At 43.3% G+C, this 21,726-nt stretch overlaps 1 protein-coding gene across 4 annotated transcripts in view; it reads left to right on the top strand.

Annotated features, from left to right (window-relative positions):
- Positions 1–1,560: 1,560 nt before the first annotated feature.
- The window catches only part of TLR5 (toll like receptor 5), a 32,279-nt gene continuing 12,113 nt past the window's right edge, over positions 1,561–21,726 (top strand). Inside the window, exon 1 of one of the 4 annotated variants that reach the window (XM_051783546.1) lies at positions 1,561–1,602. The gene's annotated coding sequence lies outside the window, so the exon portion shown is untranslated. Of the gene's footprint in view, positions 1,603–14,689; positions 14,764–21,726 lie in introns of those variants that run through there. The other 3 variants (XM_051783545.1, XM_051783547.1, XM_051783548.1) reach the window with 3 other exon arrangements.

Here is a 21,726-nt window from a genome sequence, read left to right as displayed (position 1 = left end):
TGGCTGTTTCATGCACTTACTGAAATCCAAGCAGATTTCCTCGTCTTTAATTTTGGTATTGAGCGAATGAAACATATGTTGAACCGGCAGTGTTTGAAGGAATAACTCGCCGTATGTTAATGACAGAGATTGCCATCATGTGGGCTAATCCAAACCAAAGGGAAAAATAAGGCTGAGTTCTGATTTTATGTACAAAGTAAATTAATAATATCTCTATTGCCCTAAATAGAGGATCACTACAAGTTGCTCTGTTATTTTTTCATGATTGTTTAATGATTTCTTTGTATTGTGGTAACATCTAGTGGCCTCTCTCATGAGTCAGGCTAGTAGAATTATAGATGTGCTGCAACCATTCAAGAAAGTGTTTAGTAGCAGCCTGTCAGCAATTGCATATTACCGCAAGGAAGCAGAAGGAGACAAAAAAACTGTGTGGTGCAGAAGCAATTATTAGAATAATGCCAATTATTCTATGGTAAGATGGATGAGAACGTAGTAATTGGTATTGCAGAGTATAAGACATACTCTGCATTATCCTCTATTCCTGCTTACAAAAGACTTGCAGTTTTTTCTGCTGAATTGTCTCAATTGCAACTGCATCTTCAGATTGATCCCAGAGACACATCTATCAGGTCTTAGTACTATTTTAGCTACCCCTTCCTTTATAGTCCCCATGCTTTCCAGAGGTGTTTGCATGACCAACTGATGTTCAGGATTGTCACTCCAGCAAATAAGACGGGAGTGCTGTGATGCCAGCCTTGAATTGAAGCACGTCTCAAGCCTACAGTCAGTTAAGTGATTTCTGTTTCATAATGTCATTGAAAAGTATTGAATTTGCTTTAGATGCCTTATAAAATATTATGAAACCTGTCTTTGCAAGTCTTTTAACAGCTTGTGAAATTTCATTCCTTATTAAATTTTTGGACTTCCATTTATTAATTTCTCTTATGAAGGCTTCTGATTAATGTTTGGAGCTCTGTGGTTTTACGGATTTACACTGCTGTATGTATTGTACTGCAGTCATTTTGTTAAAGGAGCCAGACATGGTAACTTAAGAAATGTAAATTTATGACTTATTAGACCATTTGTATTTTAAAAAGTGCAGAACTGCAAATACTCTAGAAAACATGGATGTATTAATGTTGTCTGATAGCCCTTTGATAGCACTGTACTAAATACAGATTTTAAAGGTAATAGAGTTTTTACCATTTTTTGCTTCTGATGTATAAGACTTCCAGAAAGGCTGTTTTGGGGGCATTACTTGTGTGGTTGAGTTTGGGAGTTTTACATGCTTGAGTATTTGGGGAAAACAGAGGACTGATTCTGATGTTATTTTTTTTTCACATAGGGCTTGAATTCTCATGACAGGACTGCCCACACCTGGATCTGCACCCGTGCCCCCACCCACAAGCTGATGTCCTGGGCTAAGGGCTGCCTCCAGGTGCCCTCCCGGCCTTTGCAGCAACCAGACCACCCTGCCAGCCTGGAAAACTCTGCAACTCCCTGGCCTAAACCTCAGGTCAACCTCGAGCTCTCCCTGAACCCTCAGCAGCCAAACCTTCAGGAGGGAGGATCCTTTTAGGGCCTTGAGAGACTACAGAGCTGGTAAGATCATGATGGTATGTTTGCCATGTAAATGAAACTAGATGGGAGGATGAGCACATCTTATGCAGATTAAGCTGTTTTCCCTTGAGCTATCTGGATGTGAATTAAAGCAGGCCCAGGAAAACCCTTGTTGGTGAGGGGAGAAGCAGCATGTTAGTGAGGATGGACAACCTGTGTGCCTTCGGCAGTGAGGGGAAAGGCTACGTGCTGACAACTTCAGGAAAATAAAACAAGAACTGGCTTCACCCTGCCAATATTTCTAAAAATGAAAAAAAGTGGAGGAGAAGTGTGTTAGCCTTCAACACTGACTTGACCTGCAGAGTGCTGGATGAAGGGTGGAGGTCCAAGGTCTCACAGGAGCTCTGCAGGGAGTGAATCATAACCTGAGCATGAGTCAACAGGACCTGGCTGTTGTGAAAATGTTAAATGTCAATATGAGAATGTTTACACAGAACTGTAACTTATCGAATGCATGAAGCAATCCTTCAGCTGCACTCAGCACTAGCAGGGCCTCAGCTAGAGCAGTGTGTCAAATGTTGAGCAATTTTTTTCCTCTTCAAGGAAAATGTAGGGTAGCTGGAGGGCAGCCAAGCAGAGAGAACTGGAAGAGCCTGGCCTGTCCTCACAGATCATGTGTTCAGTGTGAACAACAGAAGGGAACACAGAAATTTGGTTTTCTGTAATAAGCATATTTTGCAAAGAAGAAGGAATTTATCCATATAAGTAGGACAAGAATAATAGGCTTAACTGAAGCTTGAGAGAATTAGGTTAGATATTAGGAAAAACATTCTAGTCACAGGAATGGTTACAAGGAGGGAGAGTTGGTCTGAGGAATCTGTAAAAAAACCTCTGAGAGATTTTTTTAAGACTTTTCTAAATAAATACAGGCCAAGAAAACACTGGGGTGAAATGCACTATGTGAGCTCTGGGGGCCCTCCCATTCTCTTTCTGCTTGATTCCCAGCTTGTGAGAACTAAACTTGACTGGTGCACAGTTTTGCCCACAGACTAATTCCAAACTGATGGTACTGGGCAAACTGGTCAGTGCTCATCAGAATCACAGCCAGAAATACCCTCTATTCCATCAACAGAGGCTTTTGTGTAGTGTGAGCTGAACTCCAGTAAAATCCTGTGAATTAAACCCTGTTGCGTTAGTGACATTGATTTCAGAATTCTGTTCTGTGACAAATCCAAACTTGGGATTTTCTGGTCTTCATGTCTATCTTAGGCAGCCCTTCTAATACTCGCTGCGCATTAGGTGAAGTAAATCCTCTCTTGGTAATTATCTGAAGACACCTATTGAGTTCAATGAGAAGCAGCAGTTCAGGCAGTGGAGCGCAGAGACCATTGTCATGTCTGTGCAAAACTTGCTTCACGTGCCCCAGAAGCTGTTTGTTCCTCCCTGTGCTGTGCTGCGGATGGTAGCACAGCTTAGCACATCAGCTGTCAGAGAAGGAGTAGGACAGATGAGAGAAGCACATCTCAAGCTCCTGTTCTGGATCTCCCATGGATGCCCAGGGAGGACTCAGGGGCAGAAGGAATTAGAAAGCAAGCAAACATCTGCCCCAAACCCAGGGAGATGTGCCACTGTCAAGGGCACGTCCAGTCCCCTCGACACGGTTCCCAAAGGAATTGCAGCATACTGGAGAGGAGGCACTATGGTGGAGGGAAGACAGGCCCTGCTTTGCCTGTCACTCTCTGATGCCAGGGTGTGCAGCCAGAATAGACAGACAAATCCTTCTCTCCCCAAATAATGTATATAATTTACTTAATGCATTATATATTTCTCTCCTCACTACCATTATATAGTAGCCTACAGTCCATTCTTTCAGCCTGACATTTTCCAGGACAGGAAGAAAGGTTATTTAACAATAACAGAAAGGGCATTAGCCTGAGATTGAATTATTTCCTGTTCAGGCGTCAGAGCAAACTTCTAATAATTCTCATAGACCCCATACAGATGGGATTCTTGAGGCACCTTTCCTCAGCAAGGCAAAGGGACTATCCTGCAGGCCAGAGGAAGCTGCTACATGGGGGCATTTTATAACCTAGGAAGACTGGATTCACCTGATAAAATATATTAAAGAAAAACTTGGAGAAGGAGAAGAGACATTTAAATGTGAATAAAGTCCAGGGGACATGGATAAGTTCCTCATGTTCCACAGTAAGGACAGAGGGAGCTGTTTGTTTAATACAATTGGTTCTAAAGAAAGTCAAGAGGCAGAGAGGTAAGACAAGCTTCTTGGTTTGGTGGTCCAGCATCTCTTTTCCCTCACCTCTGCATTTCTGTCATCAGACTGGTTCTGCTTGCAATAAGGGCCTTGGTTTTGGTTTGGATCCACTTTTTCCATTTTATTTGTTTGCCTTTTTTTCTCCTCTGCTTATCCTTCTACTCTCTTTCTTGGGTTTTTTTTTTTTTGGTAACTAATACTGTTGTTCCAGTTTCATCCTGTCACCTCAGTCATGCTGGGAAGCCAAACAAGTTGCTTAATTGCAGTGCAGTACCCAGCAGGACACGTCCTCTCCCTCCTAAGAGGTTGCTCTTATTTGCCTTGCTCATTTGTGTTCTCAGCAAGAGAGGACAAGAAGGGACACAGAGCTCCTCACTCTGTTGATAAATGGTCCATGAAAATGGTTAGAGTGGAGCACTAAGGGGAGCCCACATTGCTACATGTGTGATGTGTCTATATGCCTCAGTCCCAAGACTCTCAGCTTGCCATCATTCATTGGCCCAGTATTCACAGGTGCACACAAATGCTCCTGTAAAATCCTTGTAGCCAAGGTTTTTAAGAACTGACTTATATTTTAGAGGGTTTCAATATAAGACTTTTTAAAGACCCCCTCCTTTCTGAAACTGGTGAGCTCACAGCTTCAGAAAATTGGCACTGACACAGTCCAGTTAGGAAGCACAGGGTGCCCAGCAGGTCACTTCATCTGTCTGCTTCACGATGTTCCAGTATGAATTTCTTGTTCCCCGGATAACTGCTTGAACTAAGGAGCTGCCAGTTGCTGAGCTGTCAGGTTCACGTGTTTTCTTTTTTTTAACCTAATGAGGCTAGATTTATTTTTAACGTTCCTTATTACCATCCGCTTCTGACTTCCATCCATCTACTGCTGAGTACATGCTGCTCTTGCCAAAGCAAGTGTCTTTGAGCAGCTCTCTCAGCCCCTGGAACTCTACCGCCCTGCGGGAGATCGCATTTGCCACCGTTGTCCCTTCTATTAATTCCATGGCAGCACATGCTGTTTGCCTGCCTTGTTCAGTGCTCTCGTGTTAATAACTGTGCAACCAGTTGTTATTTCTTTCATAACCATTACCATAGCTGCCTGTTGTTAATAATTCAGGGTTAATTGCTTACTAAAAAGTTTAGCAGAACAATTTAGCTTCACTTAGCCTGTTCATTGATGAAGACTATAAATGTCTGCAGTCTATCACTGATAGAGCCATTACTGGAGTTCAGTATAATTGGCTTTTACTGAAGTGCTGCAGCAAAAATGAGGGTTAGTCCAATGGGCAATGTCGGCTGCCTGCTTGTACACCTCCTGTTGGGTTTTCCATTGGATTTTGGGCAACTGCTTAGGAAGAGAACTGCCACAGTAACTTACCAGGTTTGCTTATATATACATGTTCACCTTGCACCATTGTGCAGTGTAGACCAAGCTACAGGAGTGCTGAAGCCTGGCATTAAAAAAGACATCATGGCAACTGTAAAGAGTCCAACATTTCAGTTAGGCTTAGGGTGCTGGGCTGATCTGTCACAAATACATCTTGGTGGAGATAAACATACCTACAAGACTTGGGTGATGGTGTTCTCTCTGGTTTATGAAAAAAGGGGAAAATTTCCAAGAAGCAGCATCATTAAAGGTAATGATGCCTCTTCACTCAGTTTTCTCTGGTCTGGCAGAGTTTCCTGTTCCCTGAAATTTTGAATCTAGGAGCTGTTACAGACAAAAGGCTCTGGATATATGCACTGTTCTCAGTTTACAGTGAAATGGATGGGAACTGGGACCCCTTTCAGTAATGAGCTCTTTCTGACCATGCAGTCTGGAGTCCCCATCTCCTGATTCTAAGAAGCAGAAGAAAGGCCATGTGCTCTCATCCAAGTAAGGAGGCGTTTAGCATTACACTTCTTTAGAGAAAAACTGGACTCTGGACTCCGGAAACTCCACCCAGACTTCTGATTTTACTTGCACTATTTGTAGTGAATTGAGGCTGAGTGGGTGCATTGTACTACTCTGCATTCATTTAAGCCTTCACAACATAGGGCTCTGCCTTTGTCTGCTCTAGGCACTGACAGTTCCCTTAGATATTTTTCAAATCCAGCACAGTGCTGTCTTCATCTTTGGTTGCCTAAGTATCCTAAAAATGCCTACATATCTTCATGTTAAATTATGAGCAAGAAAGTGATGAATTGTTCCCTGACCTTCAGTTTCTTCATTGAAACTGTGTCACCAAACCATATTTCATGTCACTAGGAGACAGCAAACGTAAATCAAATATCTGCCTGTTCTAGAATATCTAAGGGAGGAAATTACTTCCATCCATGAAGGCAGACAGATTTTCTTGGGAGAATTTTCTACCTTCCAAATTCAGTTTTAAAATGCTATTTCATCCTCACAGATCTGTCTGTTGGTTTCCAGCACAAGAGGCATTGCCTCAGTTTGTTTGCAGTCCTGAGAAAAGCAACAACCTGCCACTCTCTCTTATTGTCTAAATGCTTTTTTCTTCACTAAATAATTTAAAAACTATAAATAATTTATAAGAAAAACACCCAAGATAAATTTAGATCTTAGATTTCTTCATAAAGAAAGTTAGTGGGTATCCTTTCTCAATAGTTTAATTGATAATTTAATTAGCTTAAAAGAAGACTGAACCTGATGCACTTTACTTCTATGGTCCAAGACTGAACATGGAGTAAGTAGAAAGTGGCCTTTTTCCCCAAATAATCAGCAGGAAATGACAGTGGGCCTTGGGTCTCTGCAAGCACCCATGTTTGCTGCTCCTGCTTGCGTAAGTTGGACTGCTGGGCACTGCAGTCCCCCCTGAACCTGGCATATTTACAGTCCCTGGCAGAATGGGACCCTCCTTGTGGCTGTGCTTTGTAATTTTTTTCCCTTGGTTTGTCCTCTTAGGTTTTTGCATCAGCAGCAATCAACACTATCAGGTCGTATCAGGATGTCCTTCAGGCCCAGCTGTATGAGGTAGTGAGTATTTTCAACTCACATCAGCTCCAAAGCGAGTGGCATTGAAAACTAGGCAAATTTTAAAAATAAATAAATTAAAAAATCAAGCTTAGGAGTAGCCTCATTGTTGTGTTGTTCCCATACATTCGTTTTTCTCTTCAGATTAGTCATGCATTTGAAGAATGAGAAGTTCACAACAGGGCAGCGAAATCTCATGTTCATAATTAGGACCGTGGAAGGAAAAACCAGCACATAAACCAGAAAAATATTAGCCCGTGATTACACTGAAATCTCAAAGCTTAATGTGAGATGTATTCATAAGTGCTTTTCCTGGAAAGCAACAGCCTCTGCCATGCAATTACATATTTAAGCTCTGTGGAAAAGATTTGTTTACTGAATGAGAGAGGCATAAACCCCAGGCTGCTGGTCAGAGAGAGTCCTGAGTAATCACCTGGATTACACAGATACAACAGTTCAAAGACCTTTGACATTTGATGAATATTTTTCTCTTTTACGGAGTGAAGAGATTTTGGACCTTAAAAGAAAAATGACCTGAGGCTTTAATTAGCAGAGCCACAGAGAAAGAAATGAAGAATGACTGTGGAGAGCAGTAAGTATATGCCGAAAGCTTACAGGGCAATGGATGCCAAACAGGCTGTGATAGATTTTAAATTCCAAATGTAGATGGACTCACATGTTTCTATATAATTCGAAGAAGACAGTAAATGCAAAAAAACTGAAAAGCATAAATTTGTGATAACTGGGAAACGCTTCATTTGAGCCTCAACTGCTTTACTTGGCGTGATCATAGAGAATTGATTCTGCTCTCTTAAAAACAACAGCTGTTCACTGCTGAAGGCTATTCCTGGATTTGCACCATATACATTAGGGCAGAAGAGACACAGTTTATGCTACTGTAGCCCATCTGTACTGGGCCTTGACCCACACAGCTGTGTCAGTGCTGGAGCATTGGCCAGGACAGCCAGTAGCAAAGGTGACCAGACACAAAATTCTCTCAACTGTACAAAGTAAATAATAACAGCAATGTGTGGGGTTACAGAAAATGGCAAGCATGCCATTTCAGGCAAATATGATTTGTGAGGTGATGCTTGCTTCACAGGCAGGAGGCACAGAAGCCTACCCTCTGCAGCATCTCTTTTCCTTAGGCAGCACGTTCCATGGCAGGAACAGGTGTAGATAAGAGCAATGTTTTAGGGCTTGTACTGATAGCACAAAATGAGCAGAAACTGCTGCCAACTAAAAACAGGCAGAAAAAGTACAGAAAGAGGCCATACAAAAGTGAAACACATTTCACGTCTGAAAGGTTGGACTCTCAGGTGGGGATGGAGCCAGAAGCAATGTGACATCCTGCTCCAAGCACTTTCTCCAGTTACTCCTGGCTGGCAGGTGCTGTCAGCATAAAAGCAGGAGTGCAAAGCACCACTTAGTGGAGTTTGGCTAAACTGGGCACTGGGTGAGGTAGTGAGCTGCAGCACAACTGCTGAATTTTTCTGTCCTGGCAGGTGAGACTGCAGTTGATGTGATTTCATATTGTGGGGCAGGAGGCTGAGTTGAAGGTCACCTCTCCAGAGGTGACAGGATGGTGGCAGGATGCTGCTGGGAAGCACAGTCTCCAGCACAGCTCTCTGGGGGACAGGTCCCACTATCTGCACCGCTCTGAGGCCCCTCCTGCCCTGGACATGGGGGCCAGAGGCAGCAGCAGCAGAGGGGCTGCCACCCAGCTTGGGAATTCATGTTGTCTCCCAGCAGCCCTTCCTCTTGAATCTGGGTAAAAGATTACTTCCTCCTGGTACTTGGTAAAAATGTGATCTAGTATCAAGACTTGCCTGCAGGCATCTTTCCATGTGAAAAAAAAATGTTAAGGACTTTTTCTCAAGGATGTTACCTGCTTTGCTAATAAATTACGCTGCAGATCCTTAAAACAATAATGTTGCTGGTAGTGCAAGAAGTGATGTGCTGGTTTTATGCTCTCCTCATCCTTTGTGTTTTTGAGTGGCACAACATGGCATGTCACAATTCATCTGTCATTTTTACATTTGGAGAAGTGGTCAGGATGGAGCAATCCAGCCATCCCAGCTGAATACGCAGTTGTTAACTGACAGATGTCTTGAGTGCAACAGGAGTCATAAGGCTGTCATGGAGGTGTCGGCTTTTAAATCCCAGCTGCATGCAGAACCTTGGCATATCATCAGGATGTACAGTTTTCAATTTCATGGGACATTTCTTTTGGTGTTACCAACGGATTTTGTTTTGCCTTCATCTTCCCTTTTTGTTAACACTGCAGAAACTTATTTCTTGAGGCTCTTTCCTGTCTTACACGATACCGTGTGCGCTGTGTGATTCCCAGGGTGTTTCCATGGGCAGAGACCTGAGGCTGCACTACTGCTTTCATGTATACTCACGTACAAATGGCAGACAACTCAATAATATGAAAGGTGTCACAGGTTATTTTACTGCAGTCTCAGCTCTGACAGGTATTTAGGTTAGTATGAAACCGGGTTTCGGCTCTAGTCAGCCTTTCTTTGCAGAATATGGGAACAGCTGGCTGGCTGGTGGACGCTGCCTGAACAAAGGTCTCCTTCTGCTCTGAGTGGCCTCAGGGGGAAGCTGCTGCTGCATCTGGCTGGCCTGGCAGCAGGGCCCAAAATAGGGATTTGTCCTGTACAGCTGTGGAGGTCAGACAATCTGGGGCTATATTTTACACAATTCAACTGTGGGAGTATATTTTTCTCCTACAATCTACTCAGACCTGGGAGAGGAGCAGAGCGGGCTGAATCAATTCCTCTGACACTATCCTTTTGCATATTTTTGCCTTATTTTTGAGAATCTAAAGCAGGGTAAGCACAGCTCTGAGGTTTTTTGCAAAGATCTGACTGTGTTAATTTCAACAGATAAAACTTTGGTTTCAACGTCTGTTAAAATGAAAATATAATTTTCAAGCTAAAATGTAATGTGTTGAATTATTCTTATGCTGAGACTAGGAGAGCACATTAATCAATTGATCAAACTTTGCTCAGTTAGCCTTTACTGATCTTGCTTTTCTCTTCTTTGCTCAAATTAACACAGTCATATTTGTAACTGAACTCAGTGGTAGCCAAGGCTATAAAGGCAGATAAATGCAAAAACCTGCCTCTCCAAAGTCTTTAGTCTCACTAAGAATGAAGCTCACAGAAGCACACTGAGATCAAAATCAATGCTCCCTAAACCAGGAAGAAATTCATTTCCAGAGGCTCATTTTGGATTCTTCTATATGCATAAAGAGAGAATAATTAACTTTGTATGTGTAGAGTTTTATCTTTTCTTATTCTCTCCATTCTGTGGACAAACTGTTGAGTACACTGCTTCAATAAAAGCTTTCTAAAACACCTTAATAATTCCCCAAATACTGGTTTTTTTTCCTTTTTCTTCTTTTTTTTTTTTTTTTTAAAGCTAGAAGTTTATTAAGAAGATCACAGATTTTGCTATGTTTGTTGTGAAATCCAAGGGGGAAAAAAAACTAAACAATTCCTGGCATTTATTATGACAATTTTAACTGAGACTCATAAGTTAAAGGAACTTAATGGCATTACCCATGCAAGATATGAAAACCTTGTCTCCAGAAATAATGACCTTATTACAGCGTTGATCTTGTGTGGGTGGAAGCCTGCTTTGGAATAAGCCTGGGGGAAATGATTGTGTATTTCACCTGCCTATTGTACATTATAGGTGAGCTCAGAGGTACAATAAGATACACATTTGGCAAGTGTTTTACATGTAAGAAATTGGTAATTTAATGCATTAATCACCAGAGTGCAATTACAGACCTTAATTTAGAAGGTATTAGTCATTCGCCATAGATAACCTTCTGTGGCTATTAGAATTTCATAGTCTGAGTTCATTACAACTGGCAAATGTCATTTGCAGAAACAGCACACACAAGGGGCTGTTCTTTGGCTTCAAGCACATTTTTTCAGTATTAAATACACTCCATTAAATACAAGAGAGAGCACCTGTTTGGGTCTTATTTCAATAAAGATTATATCCTAGTTGCATTTCAAGGGGGCTTATAAAGGTTGCACATTATTAATGTATTTTATTAGCATGTTTAAAATGGAGTGGGATACACTGGAAATATTACCTGCACATCAGTAGAAGACATCATAGCTATTGATAAGCCATGGCAAGAAACAGCCTATTAACCTGTCTCTATCAAAATGTGAGACAAATGATTATTTGTACAAAATCTGTTAGAGCATTTACTGACCTTTCATAAATGAACCTTCATATATGGTATTTTCTTGAAATTAGTAACATGCTTAAAATTAGGTCTCTCAGTACTTAATTTCAAGAAGCTGCATAAATCTAGTAGACAGTAAAATTCTGTAAGTAATTGTTCCTAATTTTTGGTGTTTTCTTTTCCCCCTCTTTCCTAATTCCTTATGGTGCCTGCTAGGTGTCTAGCTTGCTGTGTGTATGTGACTTGCATAAGACAACAGAGGAGCAAGAAACATGTCTCTGCTCAACACAGACACCTTGGCAGGAAGACAGCTTTTGTTTTAGTTTCCATTGCTTCTTGCAAGTGACAGAACAACATGAGATGGTTGTGTAGGTGTGCCTTTTGTCATCAAAATATAACATGCATAACATGCTCATCTGCATCATTTGGAATTACATTACTTTCTCTGTGCAGAAAAGCACTGAAAGATGTCAGCACACTGCTACAGAAAATACAGCTGCAATAACAAACAACTTAGCTGTTTCTTTTCTCCCTGAGTTACACAACCACAGTAGCTGAATACACTGACATTCTTTATAGAGTCCTGTGATTTATGCATTTGAAACCTGGAGGTTTTTAATAACTGAATCAAAAAGATTTAATCCAGTGTGCAGTTGTAATAATAGTGAGCAGTGTTCTATGATAAATCAGTCAATGCACCAAACCAAAAAAAGTTCCAGGTTGGATTTTCAACCATAACTTAGCAAAAGCTTTTGCAAAAAACACTTCTGTAAATTCATGAACACTTGTTAGCAGCAGTTGACTGTACAAAAAGCAGCAGTGAATACCTTGCTTCCATGCTGAAACATGCATTATGTATTAAACAAAAAGATGCTCAAGGACTATAGCCGTGAAAGGACAGCAGTGCTGCTTACCTGCTGCTTCAGCCACTTCTAAAGCTTTTATTTTCAAACTGAAACAGGCTTAGCTGACACCTAAACTGTCCCTGCATTCCAGGCCTTGCTTCAGTATAAAATATCTCATCCTTTTAAGTGTATGGGCAAACAATGAGAGGCCTAAGCTGGCAAGATCCACAAAATCAGGACCTTGACAAGATCCTGGGTGCTTCCCACCTGCAACAACAAGCTACAACAACAGGATTATAAGTGAAGTATCCACCTTAGACACATACTGTGATGTGTGAACTGAGGGCACACATGGTTAAAACTTCATGCTGGTTTTTACTGTCACCACATAAAAAGAGGTGCTGTGGTGGTAGACTCAGTAGAAGAGAGATTTACTTACTTACAGCTAAGAGTAATCTTGAAAATATTCAGAACTTAAAGTATCCACTTCCATCTATTCAACTCTAAGTAAGAGAGAAGCAGGACCAAACAGAAAATAAGTTGTTATTTATTTGAGCATAAGTATCACAACCTCACAGTGTAACTTTGCACGAAACAATGGGCGCTCGCAGATACTTCTCTAATATCCCACGTGACCTGATAGAATCCTATGGACTTTTCCTAAAAAATTTGTTTGCTCTGTCCAGCTCCCTGTGTTTTGTTTAAATACGCTATTCCAAATTACTTGTCTTCAAACACACAGGTCCTGTTTTCAGTGGCCTTAGAAATACTGCTTCAGTGCCAGAGTGTGTTGTAATTTCTCACCTGATTTAACAGAAGCAAAACATATCCCAGGCAACCAGAGAGGTGCATTAAGACCATTAAAATACATGCATATGCAGTCACTTGTAAGTACCTAATACAAGAGTGACATAAGTACTAGTAATTAAAGGTATGTAACCCAGATTAGTATGAAGACAGGCACTTTGGTGTCATCTCAGGCCCAGTCGATTCCATACAAAGCAGAACAGCTCAAGCAGGAAAGAGTGAGAATTTCCTCTGTAGATATCCTCTATCTGGTTGGGGGTGACAACAGGGGTCATCAGAGACAGAAGCAGAGTTCACGTCCTATTAAAAAGAGAAAGGCTCCATAAGGAGCAACCTGGGTAGGAGAAGGGTCTATAACTTGGTGTGAGTTACAAGCAAGAACTGCCTCAGGCACTTAATTCCAAAAGAGGCTGAGACTTGTGCAACGCCAACAGAGTGGAGCCTCATTTTATTTAAAAGGTGAATCTTAAGACATGGCCCTGAGTTCCGCATTTCCAACTGGTCCAGATTAGGTCATGCTTTGGTTAACATGATGTATATTGGAGATCCAATGCTTTAGGCTCCTGTGTCTCCCATGCAATGTTACTAAATCCCCAGCTCGCTGCTGCTGATAAGGCCAGGCAGCCGTGTGCTGCTCTCTGCTCTCTCTGAGTTAGCTCAGAGATTGTCAATTTTTCAAACAGCATCAATTTCCAGATATATTATTTCAGTGCAACCTGAAAATTTAAATTACTATAATTTTTTAAAATAAAAATTACTCTGTCCTCTCTTTTACCTCCCCTTTTCATTCCTGGATTCCTCTTTAAGAATTACAGTAGCAGGCAAATAAATTACTTCAGTTACAGATCTGTCATTCAACCTTAACTTCTTTAGGAAACCTAAGTGTTCCACTTAGTATAAGGTAATGTAGGAAATGGAATATAATGACCATTAGAAATAGGATAAGAATGTGAGTAGAGGATCACCTGCTTACAGTTATCTTGGGTCAGATAAGTGCACATCAGAGACTCAGCTGTATTGGATGTAAGAGGCAGAGAGAAACTGGCTCTTTCCACCTGCAAAAGACCAAAAGAAACAGCTCAAGCACCAAGCAGCCAGCAAACACAAATTTTCACATTGCTTACGCTGAGGTGAGTTAGTATGATCATCTCCTACAGATTAAAATGCAGCAAAGCCCATAAAAGCTTACTCCTGTGTCCTGGCTGCATCCCTCAGTCTGTTTTCCCCTTGCCTGACCCCTTCCCATAGAATCAGAACCATAGAATGATTTGGGTTGGAAGGGGCCTCAAAGATCATCTAGTTCCACCCCTGCCATAGGCAGGGACACCTTCCACTAGAGCAGGTTGTTCAAAGCCCCATCCAACCTGGCCTTGAACATTTCCAGGGAAAGGGCATCCACAGCTTCTATGGGAAACCTGTGCCAGTGCTTCACCATCCTCATAATGAAGAATTTGTTCCCAATATCCAATTTAAACATACCCTCTTTCAACTGAAAGCCATTCCCCCTTGTCCTATCACAAGCCCTTGTAAAAAGCCCCTCTCCAACTTTCTTGTAAGCCCCCTTTAAGTAACTGGAACATGCTATAAGGTCTCTGTGAAGCCTTCTCCAAGCTGAGCAACCCCAATTCTCTCAGCCTGTCTTCACAGGAGAGGTGCTCCAGCCCTCTGAGCATCTTCATGACCCTCCTCTGGACGTGCTCCAACACTCACGTCCTTATGCTGGGGCCCCAGAGTTCGGTATCCAGCAGCCGGTCTTGGAGAGCTGGGGAGGATTTCCACTCTGCTGGGGAAATTCCCTCCCAGTGTTTCTTCCTCGGTGACTCTATCTTTTTTAATATTTTTTTTTCCCCATTCCATATGCACATCACCACCACTCTCCTCCCTGCCCTACCCCTGCGGCACCCCAGCTCCCTGTGGCGCTGCCCCTTTATTTACTGTCGCCGTGCACAAGAAGGCGGCTCGGCTGCAGCGCCGTTCCCGGCCGCTGTGAACATTGCCCTCCCGGGAGCACCTTCCCGTCCCGGCCAGCCGGGACCGCTCCTCAGCCATTCCCTGCGGGTCGAGCACGCTCTCCCGCTCCAGCCGGACGGTGTGTATGCGGGAATAACGCGGGGGGGGGGCGACAGGCGCGGGGGGCGCTCCCGGGGGCGCGGCTGTTCCCAGCCTTTTCCCCGGCGCCGCCCGATTTCCCGTGTGGAGCTGCTCCGCTCCGCGCGCCGGCGGGAGGTGAGCCGGGACACCGGGATACGGGTGGGAGCCGGGGGTCTGAGCAGCAGCCTTACACGGCTCCTTCACAGCCCACGCCAGCGCAAGGGTCGGTCGTCACCCTCGCTTTCCCCGCTCTGTCTTTCCCTTTTCAGTCGCCAGGAAATAAGGGTATCCACCCGTAGGAGAATGTTTTGGCACCAGGGTTGCACTTCTGCATTTTTCAAAGCAGTATGTAACTTAGCATTCATTCACTTTCCGGCCCTCCCCGAGGCAGACAAGGATTATTACCCTCATTTTATGGGGAAAAAAAATAGGTATGTGGGGTATAAAGTCCCTAAGAGGCACAAAGGCGTCAGAGGTGGGACTTGATGAGACATGCCTGCACCTGGCCTTGGAAGACTCCACCTTGCAGGATGTCAGCAGTTCCCACCTTGCACTTCAGTGCTTCGAGTACTCAAGCATGAAACGTTTTGCTTTTGCAGACACCCAGCAGTGCCCAAGTCTGGCAGGGCTGACCAGCCAACATCTGATACAGCTACGTGGTACAGGTGTTGTGATGTAGGCATGCTTCTAGCTCAGAGCCAGCCCAAAGCACAGTAGTGTTTTAAAATGGAGTGGTGAACTGCACATCTTGGATTCCGTGGCTTATGGCTGGGAGCATTCACCCAAGCTGTGAGAGAGTTCAGCCCTTTCCGTCCTTTGCCTCAGGGTGAATGGGACATATGTCTTCATCCTAATTGGGAACAGGCTAATTTTGGCCTCCTCCAGCTTCCTTGTGAAGCTGTGTCATTGTGCAAGAAGTTGATTGAGATGGTAAGAGGCAGCAACTGGAGGGGAGGACAAGAAGGGCTCCAAGGTGTTCTCTAAGGATTGGTTTCTGGGTTGAACATGTGCATAGTCAGAACATGGAAGCTGCCCAGAGCAGATCTCCCTTCCCTCCCTTGACCCCATACAAAGCATCCCCTAACCCTTCAGTAGGCTGAAGCGTGTCTTTGATTTAGCAACTCTTGAACATTATTCACTCAGTTGGAAGAGCTGTAACAGAAGAGGAGAGTGCCTCCAGTCCAGAATAACCAATGCTTCCACAGTGAATGGGGGGGTGTGAGATAAAATGGTTTGGTGTTGCATTGTGCAGAGAACAGAACTGAGAGTATCTGTTTTACTTGATAGATTAATGTGCTAAATGAAGACATAGCTAGATTTCCCTCTGGAAAAAGCTGGGTAGGGACAGAATTTAAAATATAACCTGCTTGGGGATTTCTGTTTTGGCAGTCCCTAGGTGTCAGACCTGGAATATATATGCAGGTGAGCCCTAGCATGCTATTACCGTGCTGTGAGTCAATGGAACAACCCACTCACCAACAGCTTCCCTCAGGAATGGTTTCAGAAAGGCTACCAGCTACTTTTCTGTCTTCTTCACAGTCTTCATTGCATCGTAGGTTCTACAGTACAGGATTATGTCAGCCATACTAGTGAGTGAAATTTTCACATTCTTCTCCTCCACCAACTAACTCAAATTTATTCAGATCTAAAGCCTATTTCAAAGAAATTCAGAAACTATCCTTTCAACATCTCCATTACAGGAAAGAACAGAGCAGGTTTCTAATTTCACTTCAATGTTTGGCAGATTTTCTCTCTCTTTGTATTATATTTATGGTCTTTTCATCACTGGACATTTGCAGCTTGTTATCTTTTGATTGCCTTATTAAAATGTATGTGTAAAAAAACCTTGCAAAAGCAACCATCTCTTTGTTATAATTTGTTCCATTTGGCTCCACATATTCAGGCACCTGTCTCCATATTTTTTTAATAGTTCTTTATTAAATAACATTTCCAGATTGGGTCCCAGGAGTGCAGGAGGGGTGACCATGCCATTCCCCTTCTGGCTAGCCAGTTAGTCACCTTTGCTGACTTCAGGCTACCAACCCATTACCAGTTTTATGCATGACCACTATTTCACAGGCATGACAGTGCTGATGAGCTTTATAGAAGGTTACTTTTGCAGGTAAGGCTGTACAGAGCTCTGCTTGTGACCCCAGGAGTTACTGTCTGAATGCTGCTTCTCCACTTCCTGCTGCTTCCTCAAGAATTTCTGTCTCATCTGTGAAAGCTGGCCTCCTCTAAGTTACAAATTTGACTGTCCTTCTTGAGACTCCTCTCCTATTATCAATTTGATCTCTTCCAGGTGAGAGCTTAAATCCTCTCTGCTTCTAATTATCCTGCAAGCACAAAAAAAGGACATTGTGCTCCTAAGCTAAATCCACTGTGTGAAAAACACAGTCCAAAATGATAGCTAAGAGGGAAGGGGAACTAATAAGAAGGAAACGTTTCTTCCCTGGAGTGACTTCTAGTCTAGACCAGCAGTTCTCACGTGACATTTTTCAAAGAAAAAAGGAAAACATGGACTCAGGATGTATCTGAGTGGTGACTGTGACTGCTAGGTTGTTTGTGCAGCTTTGAATGAGCGTCTCTACTGGGAAACAACAGTAGCAACAACTTGAAAAAAACCCAACAGCCCCCTGAATCTTCACTGCCCTTGCTGAAGCCCTATTTCCTTAGGAAATAAGAAGTTTGTAGGAAACCTTCTTGGTCCTCTTCTGAAGCCCTCTGCCTTCATCATCCCCTCTGAGACACAGAGGTGGGGGAAGCTGGGCTGCCTGGGGCTGGCAGATGGACCAGTGCCCAGCACTGGGGTGCTTCACTGGAACAACCAGCCCAGCTGGTTGCTCAGGCAGGGAAAGGAGCAGCCTGGCTCTAATCAGCAGGGAGACACTTAAAAATGTGCTAGGGGCTAAAAATGACTGAACTGGGGCCAGGACCTGGGGTCTGGGGCTACAGCACCCTCCCTCTGCCTATCCAATTTACTCCTGTCCTCTGGAGAAATAGCCTAGAGCGTGTTTTTTTCAAGTGTATTTTCTTATCCTTCTGGGGACTGTTTTCTTTTAAAGAACTCTTACCCTATAATTAAGGAATCACATCTGTCTTTGTGTGTTTGCATCTCATCATATAATCTGATGGGATATCAAAACAAATAAATACAAACAGGAACTACATCATTACACCCAAACCAGTGGCTGAATTTTATGGTCCTTCTGCTCTGTCAGGTCATTAAATGCCTTATTGCCTTATGTTTTTTTCCAGCAGTGACAGGAACTGCCTCAGTACTCACTTGCCTTATAAGATGCTTCCTGATTTTAAGTTGGAAAATGCTATATTACAGTTAAGAATCCTAGCAACTTAAGGGAGATGCCAAAGGGGTGGGGGCATATTCATTAATCATATGATGAATGAAATAGTTTCTTTTTTAGGTTGTAATTGGCTAGAGGGGCCCCATGATGAAAAGTATGTTTACACTGCTCAACTTTTTATGAGCACAAATGCATATATTACGATGGCTTAGAGCCTGGGCCAAAGCTCGGATCTTTACTTTTCTTTCAGTAAGTAGATTTGATCTAATCAGATAACAGCAGCAATACAAATTTTCACAATAGCAGTTGGCCTTTATCTGACCGGTCTAAGAACAAAGGTTTACTGTTTGCAGTATATCTTTCAAGATCTTTTTTATGGCCTAGATAAATATTACAAACTCCTTGTCAGTAAGGCTTTCTGTTAGATTAAAAGAAAAAGGATGCTCTTTGAAGGTCTTTGGGGGTTTTTTCTAGAAATTTTACCAAGTGCCAAATACAAATAGTTCTTCACAGCCAGTGTTTATCACAAGGGTCTGGGAAAGATGCCCATAGTTCTTGCCATGACTGAAGAAAATATGAGTGATATTAGGGCATTAGACAAGGATATTTTGTTCTGCACTTGATAGAAGAAGTAAGAATGATTCTCATTTCCTTACAGAATTTTGACATGTGAATATATAGAGAAAGCTGCACAAGGGAGACTCTATTCATTTGGATGGCAGGAAAGGACCCAAGATCTGAAGAATGAGATTGAGACACATTTTTCTATTCAGGTGAATTCCAGTGGATTTTAGGCAGCCAAGTCCCCAAAATGAGATCCCAAAGGCCCTTCCTTCATTCATAAACCCACAAGGCACCCCCACATCTGCGGTGGCTCTCAGTGCATGTAAGCCATTGCACGGGAGCACCCCGGGGTGAGGAGCCTTGCACAGCAATTGCAGGTGTTGGGGAGGTCAATACAAAGAACATGACCCCTGGCAGACTTCCTCAGAGGAGCCTGCGTGGAGCACCTCTAGCAGAGCTGCAGCTTTGAGTCTAGTGCAGGGCATGTGAGCCATGAACATTTTCTTTCAACCTTTGGCCAAGGAAAAGAGAGGTCCCTGATGCTATGGCCCAATTAGACCATTAAAGGAAGTGTAAGACCCAAGTGCTTAGCCTGCCTCAGTCTGAGAAGCTTCAATCTGGTTCTCACTCAAGGAAACTGCTCTAACCATAAGGCTGTAAGCACATAAGTGTGTCAGGTAACAGTACCTGACATCTGTCCTGCAGAAATGTGGCTGTGCACACAAGGATGCAAGAGCCATGAGGATTTTCAACAATGCCAAGTGTAGGGTACTGCACCTGGGGAGGAATAACCCCAAGTACCAGTACAGGTTGGGTGCTGACCTACTACGGAGCAGCTCTGCTGAGAAAGACCTGGGAATATTGGTGGATGACAAGTTGACTATGAGCTGGCAGTGAGCCCTTGCTGCCAGGAGGATCAGTGGTATTTTGGGATGCATCGGGAAGAGCATGGCCAGCAGGTTGTGGGAGGTGATTCTGCCCCTCTACTTGGCCCTAATGAGGCCACATTTGGAGTGCTGTGTCCAGTTCAGGGCTCCTCAGTACAAGAAAGACAAGAAGCTACTGGACAGAGTCCAGCAGAGGACAACAAAGATGATGAGGGATCTGGAGCATCTCTTATGAGGAGAGACTGTGGGAGCTGGGCCTGTTCAGTTTTCCTTCAGAGAAGAGAAGACTGAAAGGGGAACTCATTAATGCATACAAATATCTCACAGGCAGGTGCCAAGAGGATGGTGCCAGGCTCTTTCCAGTGGTGCCCAGAGACAGAACAAGGAGCAATGGCCATAAACTGAAACTTCAGCACGAGAAAGAACTTCTTTGCTTTGAGTGTGGCAGAGCACTGGAACAGACTGCTCAGAGAGGTCATGGAGTCTGGAGACATTCAAAACCAACCTGGATGCATTCTTGTGTAACCTGCTTTAGGTGACCCTGCCTTGGCAGGGGGATTGGGCTAGATCAGCTGAACAAGATGATCTCCAGAGGTCCCTTCCAACCCTAACAATTCTGTGATTCTGTGATTTTTTTGCTGAGCAGGGGTTGAAAGATAAACTTCTTGAATTATTTTGGAATAGAATATTGCTTGCTTAATTATGGTTGCTTAATCCAAAGCACTAGTTTAGCTAAAATCCATAACTAGACTTCAGCTTTAGAGCCCAGTGTTGAGTACAGAATTAGCAATGGATGTTACTGTCCTCTAATTCCCTTTGTCAGTACATGCCCCTGGCATAATGTTGCATCCAATCAGTATTCCTCTTGTTTTGCCAAACTGGAGTATTATAGTCAACTCCCCAAGTCAGTTTTCTTTCAGCATTTACTTCCACTTTGAGCTACCACTTCCCACAGTCACAGCCTCTAGCCCCAATGGCTTTGAGCCATTCTCAGAAAAATTGAAAGTCATAGGTAAGCAGCCCAACTGTTCTAGATACTTTGGAGGAAGTCTCAGCCCTGTAACATATAAACAACAGAGACCGGTTTCCATTGTTTGCATTGCTTCTTAGTCTCTTTTTTTTATTTCTGGTTTTGATTTGCTTTTTTGGTTGGTTTGTTGTTGTTCAAGTCTGCTTCAGTCTGACTGGCTGTTTCCACAGAAGGGTCAGTGTAATGCAAACAATATCAGAGCTGCACTAGCCAGGGATAGGGCAGATAATCATGCATGGGCTGTGTTAGGTTTGTGTATGCTTTCTAATCTTCATTCTGAGGCTTTCCTTGGGGTTACTTTTCTGACTGGGCAGCTAGCACAACAAAATTCCCCTGAAAGATAACTGAAGCCTTACCTTTAAATCCAGACTAAGACACACTGTGGAAAGCAGGCAGATGCAGTAGATCATACCAGTGTAGGAGTTCAGCCTCATTTATATCCTGGTGCACTTGGTCTGTGTCTAAGCCAAAGGATAGTGAAAAGGGAAAGACACTGAGGAAAAGAGGATGGAGTAAAGTAAACTGGGCTTGAAAGGGGAAGGAGAAAAAAAGAAAGGATTTCTTTGACTTTGTTGCAGTTCTTGTTCTAGAACTTCTGACCTGCATCAAGAGTCTTTTAAAATCTGAAAGTCCTTCTAGCTGAGATTATCTAAACTAAGCAAAAATGCCCTCACTTACTCAAAGGTTCTGTACTGGGTTTGTGTAGGTTTTGGTAGAAGTGGGGACTACAGGAGTGCCTCTGTGAGAAGCTGCCAGAAGCTTCTCCAGTGTCCTGCAGAGCCAATGCCAGCTGGCTGTGAAATGGACTCACTGCTGACCAAGGCCATGGCCATCAGCGACAGTGGCAGAGCCTCTGGGATAATATTTAAGAAGGGAGGGAGGAGATAACTGTGCAATGACAACTACAGCTGGAGAGAGGAGTAAGAATGTGTGAGAGAAATAACTCTGCAGACACCAAAGTCAGTGAAGAAGGAGAGGGAGGGGGTGCTCCAGCTGCTGGAGCAGATTCCCCTGCAGCCTGTGGTGAAGACCATGGTGAGGCAGCTGTGCCCCTGGAGCCCATGGAGAGCCACAGTGGAGCAGATATCCACCTACAGCTCCTTGAGGACCAATTCTGTGCAGAGGAGGAGGTAGAGAGTTTGGGAGTAAAGTTAAGCCCAGGAAGAAGGGAGGGG

The sequence above is a fragment of the Manacus candei genome, unplaced genomic scaffold (assembly GCF_025592945.1).
Source record: "Manacus candei isolate 608988 ecotype Guabito, Panama unplaced genomic scaffold, ASM2559294v1 h1tg000017l, whole genome shotgun sequence".
Taxonomy (NCBI): domain Eukaryota; kingdom Metazoa; phylum Chordata; class Aves; order Passeriformes; family Pipridae; genus Manacus; species Manacus candei.
This window is presented reverse-complemented; position numbering and strand designations above follow the sequence as displayed.